Source organism: Gossypium hirsutum, chromosome A01 (assembly GCF_007990345.1).
Source record: "Gossypium hirsutum isolate 1008001.06 chromosome A01, Gossypium_hirsutum_v2.1, whole genome shotgun sequence".
Classification (NCBI taxonomy): domain Eukaryota; kingdom Viridiplantae; phylum Streptophyta; class Magnoliopsida; order Malvales; family Malvaceae; genus Gossypium; species Gossypium hirsutum.
The window spans coordinates 80,587,513-80,607,316 of NC_053424.1; the positions used below are offsets into that span (position 1 = coordinate 80,587,513).

At 34.3% G+C, this 19,804-nt stretch overlaps 1 non-coding gene across 1 annotated transcript; it reads left to right on the plus strand.

Annotated features, from left to right (window-relative positions):
* Window positions 1-591: 591 nt before the first annotated feature.
* On the plus strand, window positions 592-698 carry LOC121206670 (small nucleolar RNA R71). Its single transcript, XR_005901776.1, has one exon. It is a non-coding gene; the product is annotated as a small nucleolar RNA R71 (small nucleolar RNA).
* Window positions 699-19,804: the final 19,106 nt, after the last annotated feature.

Consider the following 19,804-nt stretch of genomic DNA (forward strand, 5'->3'; position numbering starts at 1 on the left):
ATTTTGGAAATGGGTTTCTGACATTGATATGAATTTTGAGAGCATCTCCTCAAGGTTCGGTTTCTTCTCTTATTGATAAGGTGGCTGTTGAAAACCCTGAGGATTTTGTGGCTTTTGATTTCCTTGACCACCCCAGGAGAAATTTGGGTGGTTCCTCCAACCTGCACTATAAGTATTACTATATGGGTTATTTTGAGATCTAAAGTTATTATTACCCATATAGTTCACTTGTTCCTCTTCGGTTGTTGGATTGAAGGATTGATATTCTGTATGCACACCTCCTCTGCTTGAGTCACACCTTATTACTGGATGTACCTGTGCAGAACTAAGAAAACCATCAATCTTTTTATTGAGAAGTTCTACCTGATTTGACAGCATAGTAACTGAGTCGACATTATAAACGACGGCTATTTTTGTTGGCTTAATCCTCATGACTTGCCACTGATAGTTATTCAATGACATTTCTTCAATGAATCATAAGCCTCTTCAGGTGTTTTGTTGTTGATAGTTCCGCCAGCAGCTGCGTCAACCATTTGCCGAGTCGAGGGATTCAGACCATTGTGGAATGTTTGTACTTGCAGCCAAAGCAGTAACCCATGGTGAGGGCACCTTCTCAGTAAGTCCTTGTATCTCTCCCATGCATTGTAAAGTGTTTCTAAATCCATTTGCACAAAAGAAGAGGTATCATTACGTAATTTAGCCGTTTTAGCTGGTGGAAAATATTTTAGTAAAAATTTCTCGGTCATTTGTTCCCAAGTAGTAATTGACCCTCGTGGTAACGAGTTCAACCCTGTTTAGCTTTGTTCCTCATTGAAAAAGGAAATAACCAAAGACGAATGGCATCATCAGAAACGCCATTGATTTCGAATGTATCGCAAAATTCCAGGAAATTTGCTAGGTGAGCACTTCATCCTGCAAACCATCAAACTGAACAAACTGTTGTATCATCTGAATAGTGTTAGGTTTTAATTCAAAAGTATTTGCAGCTACAGCAGGTCTAACTATACTAGATTCAGTTCCTGTTAGAAGGGTTTAGCATAGTCATACATAGTACGTGGAGCAGGATTTTGATTAGCCGCAATTGGAGGAGGTAGATGATTTTCTTGGTTTTCAGCCATCTCGTCGGTTGGGAGTTGAGTATCGACTTCTTGCTCGTTCTCCGTGTATCGTAAGCTGCGCCTTATCTCTCTTTGATTTCTACAAACTGTACGATCGATTTCTTCGTCAAAAAGTAATGGTCCCGACGGGTTTCTTCTAGTCATAAATATAAAAATCTGCCAAGAGAAAGAAAAGTAAATTAATAAAATTAAATTAAATTGCAAGAAAAATAAATGGCTAAAGTAATAAAAATTTAGCGTTCCTAATATTTTAAGTTCACCAGCAACGGCGCCAAAAACTTGATCGCGTGATTCGTAACAAGTAATAAATATTTATAATGAAGATCAAACCTAAACTAACTATTATCACGACGAAAAGGCAAACGCACCTATCGAATAATAGTATAGTAATGGAAGACCGGGATATCATACCCAAGGGAACCAAAAGTACTAGTAATAACTATCTTTTTATTATTTAACCTAGAAATAAAGAGGGGTTGTTTATTAAACTAATTAACTAAACTAATTATCTAACTAAACTAAAGCAAAGAAAAAATTTGGGAAAAGACTTGAAGAAAAATAATTGATAAATACGACACCCAAGGAGGAATCCACCTAGATTTCACTTGTTATCTGACTCTGAACCAGACGATTTACTCACTTAACTTGATCCGTTAGACTCCCTAACCTATATTATTATCTCTTTCGAGACTAATAATACCTAACCCTCAATTGAATTAATCAAAATTTCTTTCTTAATTAAAACCCCTAGGGAAGTAATAAATTGATCTATGGACTCCCATATTAGGTTTCACCCTAATCCGGCAAAATCTCGTAACCCTATTTCTAGGCGTTCGATCAACTTCGCTTAATTATGCCAAATCTACTCTTAGACAGGGACTTTTTCTCCTCTGCATAAGCACATCAAATCATGAATTAATACCCAGAATATTAACTCAAGCATTAATACACATAATTAAGAACAAATCAAGAATTTATCATACAATTCAGATAATAATAACAAGATCCATCATAAGTTTCAACCCCCTTAGGTATCTAAGGGGTTTAGTTCATAATAAAATAAGAGTACATCTCAAAAGTATGAAAATAACAAAACATAAAGAAAACTCTAAAACCCCTGAAGGAATTATGAGAGAGATCTTCAATCTTGGAGTAGCTCCGGCTTTTGGGATGGATTGTCTGGCTTTCTTCTAGTAATTCCCGGCGTGTGGTTCTGTATTGCAAAAAAGTTCTAGAGGGGGTGGCTTTCTAAGTCATACTTAGGGTGTTTATATAGGCTTTGGATTGGCTTTTTTCCTCCCTAAGTATCCTTTTTCTTATAAAATACAACTCTTTGAAAAAGGGACACGCCCGTGTGCCACGACCGTGTGACGTGATTGCCAGGCCGTGTTCGATCAGTTAAATTGCACATGGCCGTGTGGGTCAATGGCCGGGCCGTGTGAATTGTGAAAACCTTGGTCGACACCCTCGAAAGACACGGGCGTATGAACAGCCCATGTGGCAAGGATTAGGCCGTGTCATCTTCTCGATTTGGTCCATTTTGTCCCTTTTTGGCTTGTTTTTGGCTCCTTTTGACTCTTGGTTCTCTCTTGAGTACAAAACATGAGATAACCGGATTAAGAGCACCAAAATCCACAATTCTAGTAATAAACATCCATAAATATGCTAAGTATTTAGGGTAAAAACATGTATAATTTGGCATTTATCATAAACGCACTGCACCGCACCGCACCTCCTCCCCAAACCCACCCTAAGTTCTTTTGAACTTATAAAATTATTGCTTGAATATAGTATTGGGTAAAAATTATGGGCATCAAGAGGGACCAAGCCAGTTTTCGCTGGAGTAAGGCACGCTGTAGCTGTTCATGTATATAGAGGGGCACCCATATAGGCATTGCCTCATGGTTTAAGTCGATTGTGTTTGTAAATAAATGTTAAAATTAGAGTTGTAAGAGTTACCCATACATTGTGCATGAGTTTTTGTATTATATAGACTTTCCAAATTTTAATTTAAACAAAAAGTACCATATAAGTTATTCGGGTTAGTGTAGCATCTAGGACCCAGATTTGGTGACTAGGTTGAATATTGGGTGTTATAGTGTGCGAGAGATGGAATTTTACTTATTTTATGCTTGACTCTACTCTTACTATAAAAATGTGTTAGATTATTGGGGCCAAAGGGATAAAGATTATCAAATATTTTTACTTTTTTATGAGAAGTGGAGAAATGTTGTTATTCATTGCAATTTTTTTAAAGTCTTTTAAGATGTGACATGTTTTTTTTTGTTCTAATTATCCAATGACTAACATTTATTTTAGAGGGGTTTGGAAGGTTTAGAAGGTATTGGTTGATACAGCTAAAAATCTTCATTCTTTTTTAACTCCAATGGTTAAGAAAATGTAAGAGAAATTTAATAAATATTGGGTTAAGTATGCTTTGATATTGTCATGTGCTACAATATTAGATCCTCATTATAAGTTATATTATGTGTAGTATTGCTTTACTACAATCTATGGTACTCATGCTTCAAACTTGTGCAAATTATTCTTAGCAATTTTAAACTCTTATTTGATGAGTATGTTAAGAACTTCAAATCCATATCTTCCTCTTTGGTCGAGAGTTCCAATGTTTTAGATAATGGTCTTGTTGATTCTAGCTTGCATTAATCCAATTCTAATAAGGCTTATTTGGGAGGAGATTATGATGAGAGTGATGATTATAAACAATACTTAAGTGAATCCAATATTAATAGTGAAAAGTTTCAACTGGACCTTTATTTAAAGGAACCAAAGCTTAAGTTGAATAGTACAATAGATGTATTGGATTATTGGAGCAAAAATTTAATTCAATATCATGAGCTTTCATTATTGGCTCATAATCTTCTGGAAATTCCAATATTGATTGTAGCTATTGAGTCGACTTTTAGCATGGGAAAAAAAGTTATCACACCTTTGAAAAGTTCACTTAAACCAAAAACAAGTTGAAGCTATTATTTTCTTTGATGATTGGATGTGAGCTAAATGATTTTCAATGAATAACTATTATTCTTGTTTTACTGTTGTAATTTTATAACATTTCATCAATTGATTATCTAACTATTTATTCTTATTTCATATTAGGAATAGATTGTAAAAATGATGATTACGATGAGAACAAAGACTCTTCGATTACGTTCTAGATTACCTTCCTAATAATTGACAATTTAATTTAACTTGTCATTTATAGCTTGTTAAAAAATTAAATATGTTGATTGGTTTGTATATATATAGATATTTTGGTTGGTTGATTACATTTTGTACGTTGTCACTCTTTTGACGTTATTTTGTTGCTATTTAAAAGTCATTTTCTTGCTTTTTTGGCACGTTTTGCTCGTGTTTTGATGCTTTTTCCTTGTTGTTCTAATGCAATCTCTTTGCTAGCTTGTTTCTATTTTTGGTGTTGATTTTGTTGGAAAAATATCCGGTTTGAAAATGGTTTTCTTACATAGCGAAAAATTAAAAAATTGAAAATTGGCCTGGTTTGTGATATTTATAGCTATAAAGCTTAGACCGAAATCATACCTATGTTTTTGAATAAGAGGATTCTTGATGTTTTTCAACTTTCAACCAAATTATCTTCTCCACTATTCTCGTACCATGAACTACTTCGAGTGTGAGCTCGAATCAATTGAATCAAAACACAAAACTAGAAAAAGTTTTCTTTTCCTTTTAGGGTGAAAACGAAAATTATCTTTACTTTAATAGAAACTCGTAGAATTGTTATTATGAAAAAATACATGTAATAGTTGAGAATAAATTCTTTTTATTTTTCGGCAGAGAAACAATCTCTCAAAGTTTTTTTAATAGCTCTATTAGTGTCTTATATTTATTAGAAGAAAAAGTAGGACATTTGTTGAATTGTAGTGGTTTATTTCAAATAGAAGAACAACTTCCTACTTAGAGTGGAAGTATGGTAGAGGCACACCCTAGTATTCCTACTAGGTTTGTCGCCCCCTTCATATCACATGAAGGGATTTTGGGCCTCTTTCATATTGGGTCCAATTATGAATACTTCCCAGACTTTTCAACTCAGTACTTTGTAATTTGATCTAACCTAATTTTTTTTCTATTTTTCAAAACAAACTTCAATATATTTATATTAACTAATTTTCTTATCCAAATTTTACCCCAATAAAATAATGATGATTTTAAACCTGGTAAAATTTAGAGAAAATATGTTTAATAATTCACCACTCAACATGTTAACTATGACTGAATGGTTTATTTTCATTTTCGGGCTTTAAAACAACTCAAAAACATAAACTCATTCTTCCGATCATTTCTTAATAATCCATATACATTTGTAAATGAATCATTTCTCATTTTCATTTTCATTTTAAGAAACCTACATTCATTTCCAAATGATTCCATTTCACCATTTCTGAAAAAACCATAATCATTCCTGAATGTTTTCCCTTTTCCCATTTCTATCCAATCCATTCATTTCGATTCAAACTATAACCTACCAAACTCAACCTAGACATTATTGCCAAATTCTGAGGGCTACATTAACCATGAAAATGGTCTAAATTAAACTCTCGTAATTTCAAACGTATTTTAAAACCTTTGGCTTATTTGTTAAAACTTTAGTGAAATTGGGTATTTATTTTAATTTCACAAAAACACGATAGTTTTTTTATTATTCGTTAGATTTAGTATTTCATTAGTAAATATTTAATCTATTTTCAAAACAATTTGGATTTTACTAAAAACCTTGTTTTTCAATATTGCAGCATAAATGTATTGTTGACAGATTTTGTTTTAAAAATCTAGTTTTATGCATAAACATTTTAAAACATCTATTTAAACAGTTTTAAAACTCTAATGTCATACAATCAGAATAATAATCCCAAAAATAGAGTCTCATGTCACAATCCAAAATAAAATTAATACAGTCCCAAAAACAAGTAATAGAAATAAGTTAACAAAACATCCGAGTCACTCTTTCAAAGGTCGTCCAAGCCCTAATTTCATTGGTTATCTGAAAATAAGTCAAAAAACTAAAGAGTGAGCTAACAAGCTCAATGTGAGTCTTAACTCAAATATACAGTAATAAATAGTAAAAAAATTAATAGTCAAGCTAGCCAACAATAAATAATTTTAAAATAGTACAAAATCACAAATTTCAGTATGCATGAACATGTCAATGCAATATTTTCAATGAGGTTCCTATCCAACTCTACTACACACCATAATAAGAGTTCCCTAGAACTCATCCATCCAATAACACACCAGTTTGTAGAAAAGCCACCAGTAATGTAGATAAACTATCAGTATCGCAGACAAGCTGCGTGTATAGTGAACAAGCCACCAGTAGTGCGAATAAACAGAGCAGTATAGTAGGCATGAATAAAACATGCAATCAGTGGCAGAAACAGTAGGCATGAATTATCATGTGATCAATATTTCAGTATCAATTATTATGATTTTATCATGTAAACGATTTTTAACAGAATCAGTGGCATGTCTTAAACATGCAATCATATTTATTAGTCTAAATGATCATGATTTATGATACTTTCAATATAAATATTAGATCAATAGCATGTTGTAGCATCATAATACATATGAAACATTATCGAATCATACAATGACATTACACACATTTTTGGCAGTACAGATTTCTTAGATCAAGGTACTTACTTGTAGAAAATCCTTAATAGGTGATTTATTATTCACCTTGAATACTTTATGTATTCATTTAATCATAAGTTTGGCAAAGATGTAAATGGTTATTTTTAATCATATACATATAATCTTTTATGGACTAAAAATTCCACAATTTTAATTAATTAAAACTCACACCTTGAATGAAAGTCCACGATACAAATTCTACTCCTTCACATTCCTACACTTTAGATCTATTTAAAGCTTGCCTCGATCTGGTTATAGCATAAAGGTACTAACGCCGAATACACATGTTAGTTTCGACTATAGTCCAACAAAATTCCCTTATGAAAATTGGATGAGAACTTACTTAACCACCCTTTTTGAACGGAGATCCAATTATTTCATTAGTGCTAAAGCAAAACCAAATGATTTGGATTGTCACCTTCAATCGAACAGTAATATATACATATATATTATATCCAACCCTTAATAAAGAAAAGCAAGAATTATGATTAGACTAACTAGTCATTACTTACTTTATACCAGGCTAGATTAGAAATTACGATTCAACGAAAATCTCGAGAAGATGAAGAACAATGGCTATGGAGAAATCAAAATAAAGAAAGATGAGCATGAGTATTATTTAAAAAATTGAAAAAAAATAGAAGAAAGAATCAAAGATTTGGCTATAACAAAATAGATGAAGAGAGGAGGAAAAAGAAAGAAAATGGGTGGTAATGGTGGTGGTAACAACGTGGTGCGGCGATGGTGGAAAATGAAGGAAGAAGGGGAAGAGACGGTGGCAGAATGCTGGTTGAAATGGTGTGATGGTGGCTATTGGCGGTTAAGGTGGTGGCAAAAAATTTTTAAAAAAAATATGATAGTAAAAATGGTGGAGGAGTTAGTGAAAAAGGGGTGACATAAATGGTGGTTTTGGAAAGAAAAAATGACAAAAGAAAAAAAATGAAAGTTGATGGCTTTCTTTTGGTAAAAGGGGTGGCATAACTAGTCAAAGGGGAAAAGAAAGCATGTGAGGAAAATAAGGGAGAAGAAAGGAAAGGGAGTGAACAAAAGGAGTGAAAAGAGGAGAAAATAAAGAAAGAAAGATGAAGAAAATGGAGGAAAGAATCTTAGTGTTGACAACTCATTTTGGGCAGCAAAAAGGAGAGTTGACCAAAAGGTGCCGAAATTCAAAAAAAAATGAAAGAGAAGGGACTCAAACTCGAGTCTCAAGAGTAGCTACACTACTTCTTAACCACTAGGCCATAACAAATTCTAGCTTAAACTCTTACAACATTTATTTTTAAAACAAGGCGTGACACTTACTAGAGTTTCAAGGAAAAATAAAAATGGTGCGAGGGAAGGAATTCAAACTCGAGTCTCAAGGAAAATTTCACTAACACTTAACCCTCAAACTTGTAACTCATTTTATTTTACAAACACACAAAGGTAATCTTAAAAATCGTAGCATGACCACTGTCAGTTCACAAACCCAATTCTAAAAACCTAATTTTTGGGATATGACACAAACACGCAATTCATTTCTGGTTTCAATGAGCTAGTGGAGGGACTAATTGAATATTTGTAATTAGGGGTCAAATGATTTATAATTAAGTTCTGGCTTTTCGCCTATTAATTTGGAACTCATTTAGTCTCGAAATCATTCCACTATAGTATCGTGACTAAGCTCTCCCTAACGACATACCATTATGAAAGCAACTATTTAATGCTTGTCTAATAACCTTCTCATAAGTGTATTACCCTCATAAGATATACTTAATCTCTTTGGTATAATATCTGCTCTTCCAATATGATCCTATTTTATTTCATGGTAACCATTACATCTTCCTTCATGAAAAGTCAATTGCTATTAAATAGTAATCAAGTCATTCATCACAAAGACGAACAACCCATGACCACATTTACTTTTCATCAACCATGTAATGCATATGAGAGAATATCATTTACCTATGTCTCAGGCTATGAATTCTACTATTGTGAATGACACTACTAATTGGAGAAGTTGTACACCTAATGCACCAGCTTTCGGTTCATTATCTATTTGAACTCAGACTTTTACTTACATTAAAGTGTACGAGTCATGCATACATTGTCTGCCATCCACTTAGGATTTAAGTATGTCACACTATGAACTTCAAAACTCAATAAATCCATAAATGGATTTAGGATCTATTCTTGTTTGGTCCTGTCCAATGTATTGTCAGTCCACTCAGTCATATCTATGTCTCTATATTTTAGAAGTTGTCCGTTCCGATACTCAAGACAATGCATCTCCCCAATTGGACTTGATAGGAGACAAATTAGTCTTTCAATCGATTTTCTCATTTCTGATTAGGCTAAACACATGTTTAGGTTTGTCTACTAATACAAGTTGCTTTTTCGTATTACGATCCGACCACATAATATCGCTTAGTATCAGTTTAAACATTAGGCAACCAATGAGCAACATTTGCTTCTATTTTTTTTTTTTTTGCGTACAAAACCATATGGAACAATATAGAAAGTATTAATGTAATTCATGAATAATTTTATTAACCAATCTGTTCAAAAAATTACAAGTGTACTTAGACAAAAATTGTGATATCCCGAATTACGGCCTAATTGGAATAGTGGTTTTCAGACCACAATATGAGATAGAAATAATTATTTTATAATTATTTGGAGGTCTATGATATGATTACATGATTGTGTGAAACTTTCGTGAAGAAATTCTATGCATAAAGTGCTTAATTTGAAATTTGGGACTAAATTGAATAAGTTGCAAAACTTGCATTCTAGAAGTTTCTAGTATGAAATTGATTTGAAATATTAATTAGGAGGTCTTAAATAGAATTTTACCAATTTCTAAGTTTATGGAAAAAAATTGGACATGGATGGAATTTTTGAAAGTTTAGTAAGGAAGGGCATTTTGGTCATTTGGATATTAAATGAAATAAAATGGGAAAAATAACAAAAAAATGATCATCTTCTCCATAAGTTGCTGCTGAATTTTGCTCTCCACCATAGCTAGGGTTTCAACACTTTTAAGCCTTGATTGTAAGTGATTTCTATGCCCCTTTTTAATGTTCTTTACATTTTTGAAATCCTCGTAGCTCGGTTTAACTATTTCTACCAATATTTTGAGCTAAGGTTTATATTTAAAATTTTACCCATGGATGATATGTATGAATTTTGATGTTTTATGGTAGAATATGAAGCTTGAGATTGTATTAAACAACTTTTGCTAAGTGATTTTTCGTAAAAACGAGTAAAATGACATAATCGGTAAAAATACCTAATGTTCATAAATACATGCTAGAGTGAGAATTGGATATTGCTATAGAAGGGAAAAATGATCAGCATGTCATAAAACATAAGAAAATAGGGTGAAGTTTAATTTACGAGATTTGGGGCAAAAGTGTAAATATGTGAAAGTTTAGGGGCAAAATTATAATTTTTCCAAAATATGATTTTGGGTTGATTTGAATAATATGAGTCCTAATTAGGCTATATTTGAAATGATAGAGCAAGGAAAATCAAAATTTGGGCTAAAATCGACAAAATACCAAGTTGTGGACAAAATGGTAAAAATGACGATTTTCGCATACGACGTAAGTTCATGTGTAAATGTAGTAACATAATTGTCATTTTAAGTAATTTAATGTTATTTATATGATATGATGATTAATATCATGAAATATTATGCTTTGTGGTTATTATTGAGTAATATGCAAATTATGTGTGCTACTTGTTAAATATGAATTGCTACCAAGTATCGGTTTCGACATTTCGTGGAAGAGGGCAAAGATGTGTAATCGAGGAAAAAGCCCATTTGAACCTTGGGAATAGATTAGGATACAAGTGACATGTCACTAGGATACTTGAGTTCCGAACTCGTTGAGTTGAGTCCGAGTTCGTGAGATGTAACTAGGCATCCGAGCTCGTTGAGTTGAGTTCGAGTTCACTTATGGATGCGAACGCCCGAGCTAGTTGAGTTGAGTCCTAGTTCACTTATAGGCGGGTTACATGGTAGCTTGGCTACATAATTTCCGCAGGCTATTGAGTTTGTTTAGCTGCGGGTATGGCACTTACGTGCATGAAATCCGCGTATCCGAAATTATATTCCGATATGTTCAACGGGTAAAGTTCTAGTGAAATGGAAGAATTCTCGAGATGAAAGTGACTAGTTGGTAAGTGTTGTGGAATGGATACTTTGTACAGGTATGTACTTAACCCTCGGGTTGAGACTTCAATATAACAATAATATGGTAAGATCATGAATGAGAAATATGATATGAATGCTTTGGTGATATTATGCAAATGTGGACTTCGTATTATTGCATGGTTATGTTACTTGCTATTTACATGTGAACTTACTAAGCATTTATTCTTACTCCCTCCCTTCCATTCCTTGTAGTTTTGACAAGCCGGCTTGGAGATCAGGACGGTCAGAGGCACGCTCACACTATCAACAGACCATCTCGGTATAGTGGCTTGCATATTTTGGGAATATGGCATGTATAGCATTATAATCCTTTTGTGTATATAATCTTATGATATGGTGAATGAGTGATGTGGAAATTCTTGTTGATGATTAGCTATTGGAATGGCTAATCAAAATTTATATTTAGTGTTATGTATGCTTAATGTATTACCTACTCCATGGAAAACCATAAAATGGTGAAATTGGCTATAAAACAGTGTCATACAGCAGCAGTGACGTGAATTTGAAAAATCACTAAAAATAGTAGAAATAGAATTAGATGATGAATAAAATATGTAATTGAATATTAATGAATCTATTTTTAATGTGGAAGGAACAAAATAGGTAAAAAAAGTTGTATTTTATGAGATATTTACGTTTTGGTGAAACAGGGTCAGAGGATTTCTAGATCCCCTATTCTGACTTTATAAATTCACCATAAATTGTGTAAAAATAATTAGGACTCACATTTTATATGTATGGATTCCTTATTGAGTCTATTTTTAATAGAAACAAACGTCATAGTCATTGGATCTCTGTACAGGAAGAAATTTGATTCGTAGTGCATAGGGGTCAGAGTAGCCGAACCCTAAAATAGGGGAGACTTTAACTAATAAAATTACTAATTTGCCCGACCAAAAATTCTAGAAAAAAATTAATAAGTATATATCTGAGTCTAGTTTCAGGAAAAATTTACAAAATTGGATTTCGAGTTTTGTAAGTCGAGATATGATTTTTTTAGTGACTGTGACGCAGTTAGCCAGCTTGTCTAGAAATTCTAAAATAAATTGTTTGAGCTGTTTAATTAATGAATTAAGTCCGTTAACACCTCGTGCTCGACTCCAGCGATGGTCTCGAGTATGGGGGCGTTACAAGAATACTACACTTAGGGCACTAGATCCAACAAAATTGTTGCTATTTTTAGTGCTATTTCACTTCTGCTTTTAATACTATTCCACTGCCATTTTGCTATTATATTACTACTATTTTGTTGTTGTTTAGATATTGTATAACTATTATTTTATTGTTAATTTTGCTACTATTTTAAATGCATTTGCTTGCTAAGTTGCAACTATCTTAGTGTTATTCAAGTATAAAGACTTATTTAATGTATTTTCCATTTATTGAGAAACATTTATTTTAATGTTTTTAGTGTATTTGACGTATTGTATTTTTTAAATTTATTTTTATATAAAAAATAATATAAAAAAAGTTAATATGAGTAGGCTGGGTCGGACTCGGTGTAGCATTTTTAATATGGGTCAGATTTGGTAGAATTTTTTGTCCATTTTTTGGTTAGGCCTAAACCCAACCTGACCCATGATTAGGTCTAATGGGACCCACTAATTACAATGTTTACCTAAACATTTCATCCTTGTATAATTAAAAGCAATTACACCCAAATTCAATTACTAGGTACCTTTCCGAACATTACCAAATAGTACATATTTATGCACTATGCTCGGGATTTATATGTACAATCTAATTCAGAATAAATTGGAGGAATCAATTTTTTTATTAAAATTTTAGGGCTTAAAAAAACTAATCTAAATAAAATCTACCATTCCAATCATAAAATATTGATTGAAATATATACCTCATATGATATTATTATTCTATATTATTTGGTTTAATAAATCATTTGGCATTAAGTTTGACATCTTTTTTCAATTTGGTATTTATGTTTTTTTATCCTATTAGATATTTGTTTTTAATAAAAAAAGTTATATATTTTGGTACTTACTTAAAGGTAATGATGTTAAATTTTTAATATTTAATTAGAGGTTTAAGGTTGATTTGATGAAAAATTATTTCCCTATACTTTAAAAAAAGAGTAAATTACACTAATAGGCACTCAACTTTGGGGTAGCTAATAAAACAGTCACCTAGGTTTCATTTCAGTCTCTCAACTTTTGAAAAATAACAAAACACTCACCAATTTTATAAAAAAGTGACAAAACAATCACCAGTTAACAGTTTTCGTTAGTGTTTTAACGGGACTACTGATGTGGAAAGTTAATTAGCTGATGTGGCTAGTTAACTTGCCACGTTGGATGTCCACAGTGGAAGCCCACCCAATTTAAGAAGTAATTGAAAAAAAAAACTCTTAATAACAGAGAAGAAGGAAAAAAAGAAGAAAAAACTGTAAAAAAAACTTCTTTACCTAATTTGGTGGGGTCTGATTCTTTGCCTCTTCCTTTGTAACCTTCCACCATTGTTGTCCTAACAAGACCGATCCTTCAATTTCTTGGATTTCCCATGGATTCCATATCAAAAAAAATTCTTATCTCTTCAAACAAAATATTCACTATTGGTTTTAAGTCAATGATTTTTTCTACAAATCTCTACACTTACTCTGTTTGGTATTACAACACATCTAGAAATAACACCCTTGTTTGGTCGGCTAATGATGATTATCTGCTGACCTGAAATTTTTCTCTTGTTATCAGCCACTGATTGTGACAGCCCAAAATTGACCCTAGTCGGGAAGTGGTTTCGGGACCGCTAAACCGAGTCACAATAATAATTAGATGTTATATCCTATGTTTATTTCATGTGAAAGTGCATGTGTGAAAATTTCATGCTTTGATTTTGCCAATTGTGAGTGAAATTTTGAAATGTGACTCATGTGAAAATTTTTGCAAATGCTATAGGCTAATTTGTAGTGGCCAAATAACTTATAGTATGAAATAGGTGGATTTGCATGTCAAATTTCCCACCTTAAAACAAGGTGGCCGGCCATGATGGGCATGATGAGCAATTGTACAATTTTTTTTTATGGAAATTATGGCATAAGTATGGCACAAATAAAATATGTTAATTTGTGTCATAAAATGTTGGGATAAAACAAATAAAATAAGGGGCATGGGCATAAAATAATGAAAAGGAGTATGGTGAATACAAAAAAAAAATGTGTGTGTAGTTGTTTGTCCCCCCCATTGCCGTGAGCTAAAGAAAAGAAAGGAGAGAATTTTTGTTCATCCTTTTCTCATCTTCATACTTGCCAAACTAGAAAGAAAAACAAAGAAAAAAATTTATCATCCTTTGGTTCATCCTTGGCCAATAATTTTAAGGAGGAAGGAAGAAGAAAGGTGAAGAGGTTCGGCCATGCATGTAGCTAGGCTAAGGTATGTTTGATGATGTTCCATGAGATGCATGCATGTTTTAGTTGTTAGCTTGAGTTCTACCTAGCCCATGGTCTAAATCTTGCTATGTGATGGAAATGACATTTGACCATGGATGCATCATTCTTGGTTGATGTTTGATGTGGTGGTGATGAGGCAAGAGGATGAGTTAAAATTCGGCCTAGGTGGAGGTTGTGTTAATCCCATTGCATGCTAAATATGAAGCTTGTTAATGATGCATGTGATGATGACTTGATGATTCTTGAACCTCCTTTTTAGCATTTTTGTGTGAGCACATATGTGCATTGGTTGCTAAATGGAGAAGAATCGGCTAGCAAGTTGTGTGCTAAGGCCGAATGTAACTTTGCATGTTAATGAGCAATGCATGTGTTAAATTGATGGAAAGGGGGAGGATGCTTTACTAGTGTGTATATGTGTGTATTAAGTGTTGAAATCGACCCCAAAAATAGACATGCATATTCGGCCAAGGGGGAAAAATTAGCTAATATGTTGTGTTGATGCATGATTTCACATCTATGTGACTTTAATGTCTAATGTATAAATATGGGCTAAGTGCCTTGTGTTCATCTTTTCGATGCCTAAATGATGAAATCAATTTATTTGTTTAATTAAGCTCAAGAGCAAAGGGGAAATAGATCCGATAAAGGGAAGGAAAAAGTGGTCGAATAGTTAGCGGAATCGTTCGACAACACCCGAGGTAAGTTCTTGAGTAAGAGAGCTTAAATTACGATGTGATTAAATCATGTTTTAAGCAAATGAAAATCATGCTCTATGTGTGGCTATTGAGCCGAATGTGCAAGGATGATATGTGCCTTGTGTTTGAGTTTTGCAAATGAAAATGAAATACGAATGTGCCATGAATTATTGTTAGATGTGCATGATTAATTGAATGCTGTCCGGGCTAAGTCCCGAAGGCTTTGTGCTAAGTGACTATATCCGGACTAAGATCCGAAGGCATTTGTGCGAGTTATTAATTCCGGGTTAAGTCCCGAAGGCCTTTGTGCGAGATACTAATTCCGGGTTAAGTCCCGAAGGCATTCGTGCGAGTTTTAAAATCCGGGTTAAGTCCCAAGGCATTGTATGAGTTACTATAACCGGGCTATGTCCCGAAGGCACTTGAACGAGGAGCTATATCCGGTTAAATTCCGAAGGTACGTGATTTTGGTAATGAATGAGCTTGCTGTAAAATTCCAGCTAATACTCGAAAAACATCCCAATATTGGGATATGTTACGTATGTGTTGAATTTAATCGAGCCCTTACAAATAAATATTCGCTCAGTTGATGAACGAGCTACCGGCCTTCGGCTAAGTTGGTCTTTTGTGTATGTACATAAGGGTTAACGTTGTGAAGTAAGTTTGATATCGGAAAAATTGTGTATTATGAAATATTCCGTTTAGCTAAATGTGTGCTATGCTTTCGTTATGCTGGAATTTCTTGCTCAAAACTTACTAAGCATAAATTGCTTACTTCGTTCCATTGCTCCTCTGTTTTATAGATTTTTGGTTCTCCAGCCATCGGACTCGGGATCTTGAAGTCGAAGTCGCCCACACTATCAAAGGCTCTTTTGGGTACTCTTTTGGTTGAATTTTGATATGGCATGTATAGGACGACCCATTGTTGTTTTTCGAGTACTTTATGTGATGTGTAAGTTTTGGATAGCCATGCGAAAATGGCTTATATGTGTTTGAGTATAATGTTATAATCATTTGGTGTGGATATGCTTGACAAGGATTGGCCACGGGGATGGTTAATCACTTTCATAAATTGTGCTATGTATGCAAAAAGGGCTAGTTGAACCATGAAATAGGTAAAGCCTACCTTAAAGGTAGATGCTGACAGCATCAGTGACGTAGATTTTGAAAATCACTAAAAATAGTAGGAATGGAATTAAATAGTGAATAAATTATGTAAACAAACCTTGAAGAATCTACTTTCATAGGAAAGTAACGAAACAATCATATGGACAGTATGTTAAGAGATATTCAGGTTCTCGTGAGACAGGGCCAGAACGGGTTCTGGATTCCTTGTTCCGACTTTGGAAATTGATTATAAATTAACCAGAGATAATTAGGAGTCATACCATATATGTATAGATTCCTCTCTGAGTCTAGTTTCTATAGAAATAAACGGCATCAGTATTGGAGCCCTGTACAAGGAGATATCCAAGTCGTAATACGCAAAGGTCAGGGTAGTCGATTCCTGTAACATGGGAGACTTTAACTAATAAACTGTACTAATTGGCCCAATCAAAAATTCTAGAAAAAAATATGTAGATGGGCATATGAGTCTAGTTTCAGGGAAAAATCACGAAACTGATTTTCGAGTTGTGAAGCTCAAGATATGATTTTTAAAGCGACTAGTACACAAATTGGGCAGTGTCTGGAAATTTTTCAAAGTTTGTTAACACCTCGTGTTCGACTCCGGTGTCGGACTCGGGTTCGGGGTGTTACACTGATGGTGTAATTTACTCGAGCAATACAACCAAGAAAAAAGTGATGACATGCAGGCAATTTATCGTAGTAACAGCTAAAGATGTAGTGGTATAAACAAGGATGATACCACTAATATCCAAGCTTAAAGTTATCCTGAAATCCAAAATTTCTCAATAGTTTATATGATTTCTTCTACTGTAATGGCTGCGCAAAAACCTTAATAGCATCCATAGCTCTTCCTTCTCTACAAAAACCCAATATAACAGTATTATAATGCACAATATCAGGGTTACACCTTTTAACTTTCATTCTATAAAGAAGCTTATAAGCTTCTCTAAGCTTCTTCTTCCTACACAAACTGTAATGCCCCAAAATTTTAAATTTTTGTTTTTCGCAAATGGGTGACACAAGTGTGTTTCTGCTTTAGTGGTTAAGTGTTCTGGGTGTGTGTGTGAGGTCCCAAGTGCAAGCCATAACTTGGGCAAATTTTGGTATTTTTATGAATAAAGCCCAATCTTTGGTTTATAGGCTTTTAATTAAAAGATGGTAAGTAATTATTAGAATGGGCATGCTGGTCTGCTGGTTAAGTGGAATGTCAGTATGCTGAGGGTCTTGTGTTCAAATCCCTGCATAAGCGAGAGAGTTTATTTTTGCTCATTTGATCGAGAGAGTTTTGGTCAAACTAAAAGTCTGAGAAGTGGATTAGTGGGAGAAAAATAGGGGATTTGGGAGTTATTTCAAATTAATTTTGATTTGTTTCCCAAATTTTCTCTCTTTTCCAAAAATAAATGACGTCAGTTTCTCTGCTCCCTTTCTCCTAAATTTCGTGCTATTGCCGATTTTTCTGTGGAGTTTCTATGTTCTTAAGTTTTCGTTATCCATCATTTCTGTAAGTGAACTTTTGATACTTTGTAAGTTGGGATGTGAAAATTTTGATTGGGGTTATATTGACGTTATTGACAGCAACACATCGCGAGGATTAAGGCTCTCTTCGTACTGTTTCGTAGCGAATCGATTCGAAGCTTTGCGGTAAGTGTTCATCGCTTTAGGGATGAGTATTTTGGTTTCGGGATTTTGATTAATCGCAAAGTAAGACTGATTTTGGTGTTGGATTGGTCAATATTTAGGTTCTAGAGTGCTCGAAGTTCGGTTTAACTTCAAACGAAACCAAGTGTGTACCCGAAAACACAAAAAAGGGGATTCAACAAAAGCCAAAAAAGTAAACTGTCGATGCCACACGGGCTTGTGGTCAATCGTGTGGTTGGCCGTGTGAGGGGACAAGGCTCTGTGATGGACGAGTCAGGCCATGCACACGCGACACGACCGTGTGATGGCCAGATGAGGCCGTGTGTGACACACGGGCTGGACCAATTGGGCCGTGTAGGCCCACACTGGTAGTCCACATGTGCGTGTGGAATTTTAGGCCAGGCCATGTGATCTACACGGCCAAGGCTAGTTTAGGCCATGTGGGCCACACGAGGGTGTAGGCCCACACGTGTAGGCCACATAGGTGTGTGAGCCCATTTTTCTAAAATATCCTGTAAGGTTGCACGGGTCACCCAAGTCGACTGTGAACCTACTGTAGGGTCGATAAGCTTTACTTAAACCCCTAATTATGTGATCTGATTGTATGGTGTCTAATTGAGCCTGATATCTGTACTGAACTGAATGTATGTTCTGTTATTAGCATATTTGCATGTCATTTATGGTATGTTGCATTGTATTGGGGTGGGTTGATGATGTTTGGAGGAAGTATTTGAAAGGCTCTTAAGCTTGTTATCTGGTAGCTCAGCTGCAAATTTCTAATTATGTGCCGCAATTCGGTATAGCATGGTGTGTAGGGGTGGGTGAGTTGATTTAATCCCCACATAATGTGTAGGGCTGGACTGAGATGGTGTGTAGAGGCTGGTGGGTAGGATTCTGATTTACTGTATCTGCATTCTGTGTCTGATATGGGCCAAGGCCCTAATATAATTTTGAGATTGTATCTGATTGGGGGTCTGTAATAGGCTCGAGCCCGAATTGTAAATGATTGTATTCTGATGTGTTTATGTATGCATGTTTTCTGTGGGGATTACATACTGAGCTTGCGAAAACTCACCCTTTCTGTTTAATTTGTATAGGTAGTCCTCAGACTTGAGGGATCAGTGCAGTGGAGGACTCGACGGTGGCCACACGTAAATTTTAGACTATTTTTTACAAATTTTCAAATTTTATTACTTATTTGGGGTTTTGAAGTAATTTATAAACTTTGGACCGTCTGGCTTTAAATTTTCGATTTCTCAAATTATTTTACGATTTATTACTACAAGGCATGATAAAACATGGTTTTCCTTATGATCAAACGGGTTTTTCTAAAATAAGTGGTTTCAAATCTTCCGCTAAAAAATATGAATTAGACATTTCGAAAAATATGCGTTTTTACTTTGAAATTAAAGTAAAGGCTAATTAACTGGAACGGTTTTAACTCGACAAACTAGTTTTCGAATTCCATTGCATGTGACATCAACAGATTCGGCCATAACGTCTAGGCCAGGTTTGGGTAAGATACGATTTAAGTTATGATAAGATATAAGCAGCTCGAGGATACGATTTAAGTGTCTAGTCCAGATTCGAAAGCAAGCATGATGAAGTTACGATAAGATACAAGCAGCTCAAGGATATGATTTAAGTGTCTGGGTACAGGCTTAACGTTGAATTCAAGCATTTTGTAGAACACATTGAAAGCTTTCTTAGGTAAATAAGCTTCAGCGTAGATTTTGATGAGGTAAGAAAAGAGAGTCGGGGTTACCCGATATTGATCAGATTTTAGATGAACGAGAAGGCCGTCGACAAGAGAGAAGTAGTTGGAACGGTCGAGTTTGAGAATGAGGACGAGGAAGGAAGAGTAAGAGTGATGAAATCCGAGTTGGGTGGTGGTGACATCGAATATTTCTTTAGCGATGAGAGGGTTGGACTGGGCAGATATCAGTTT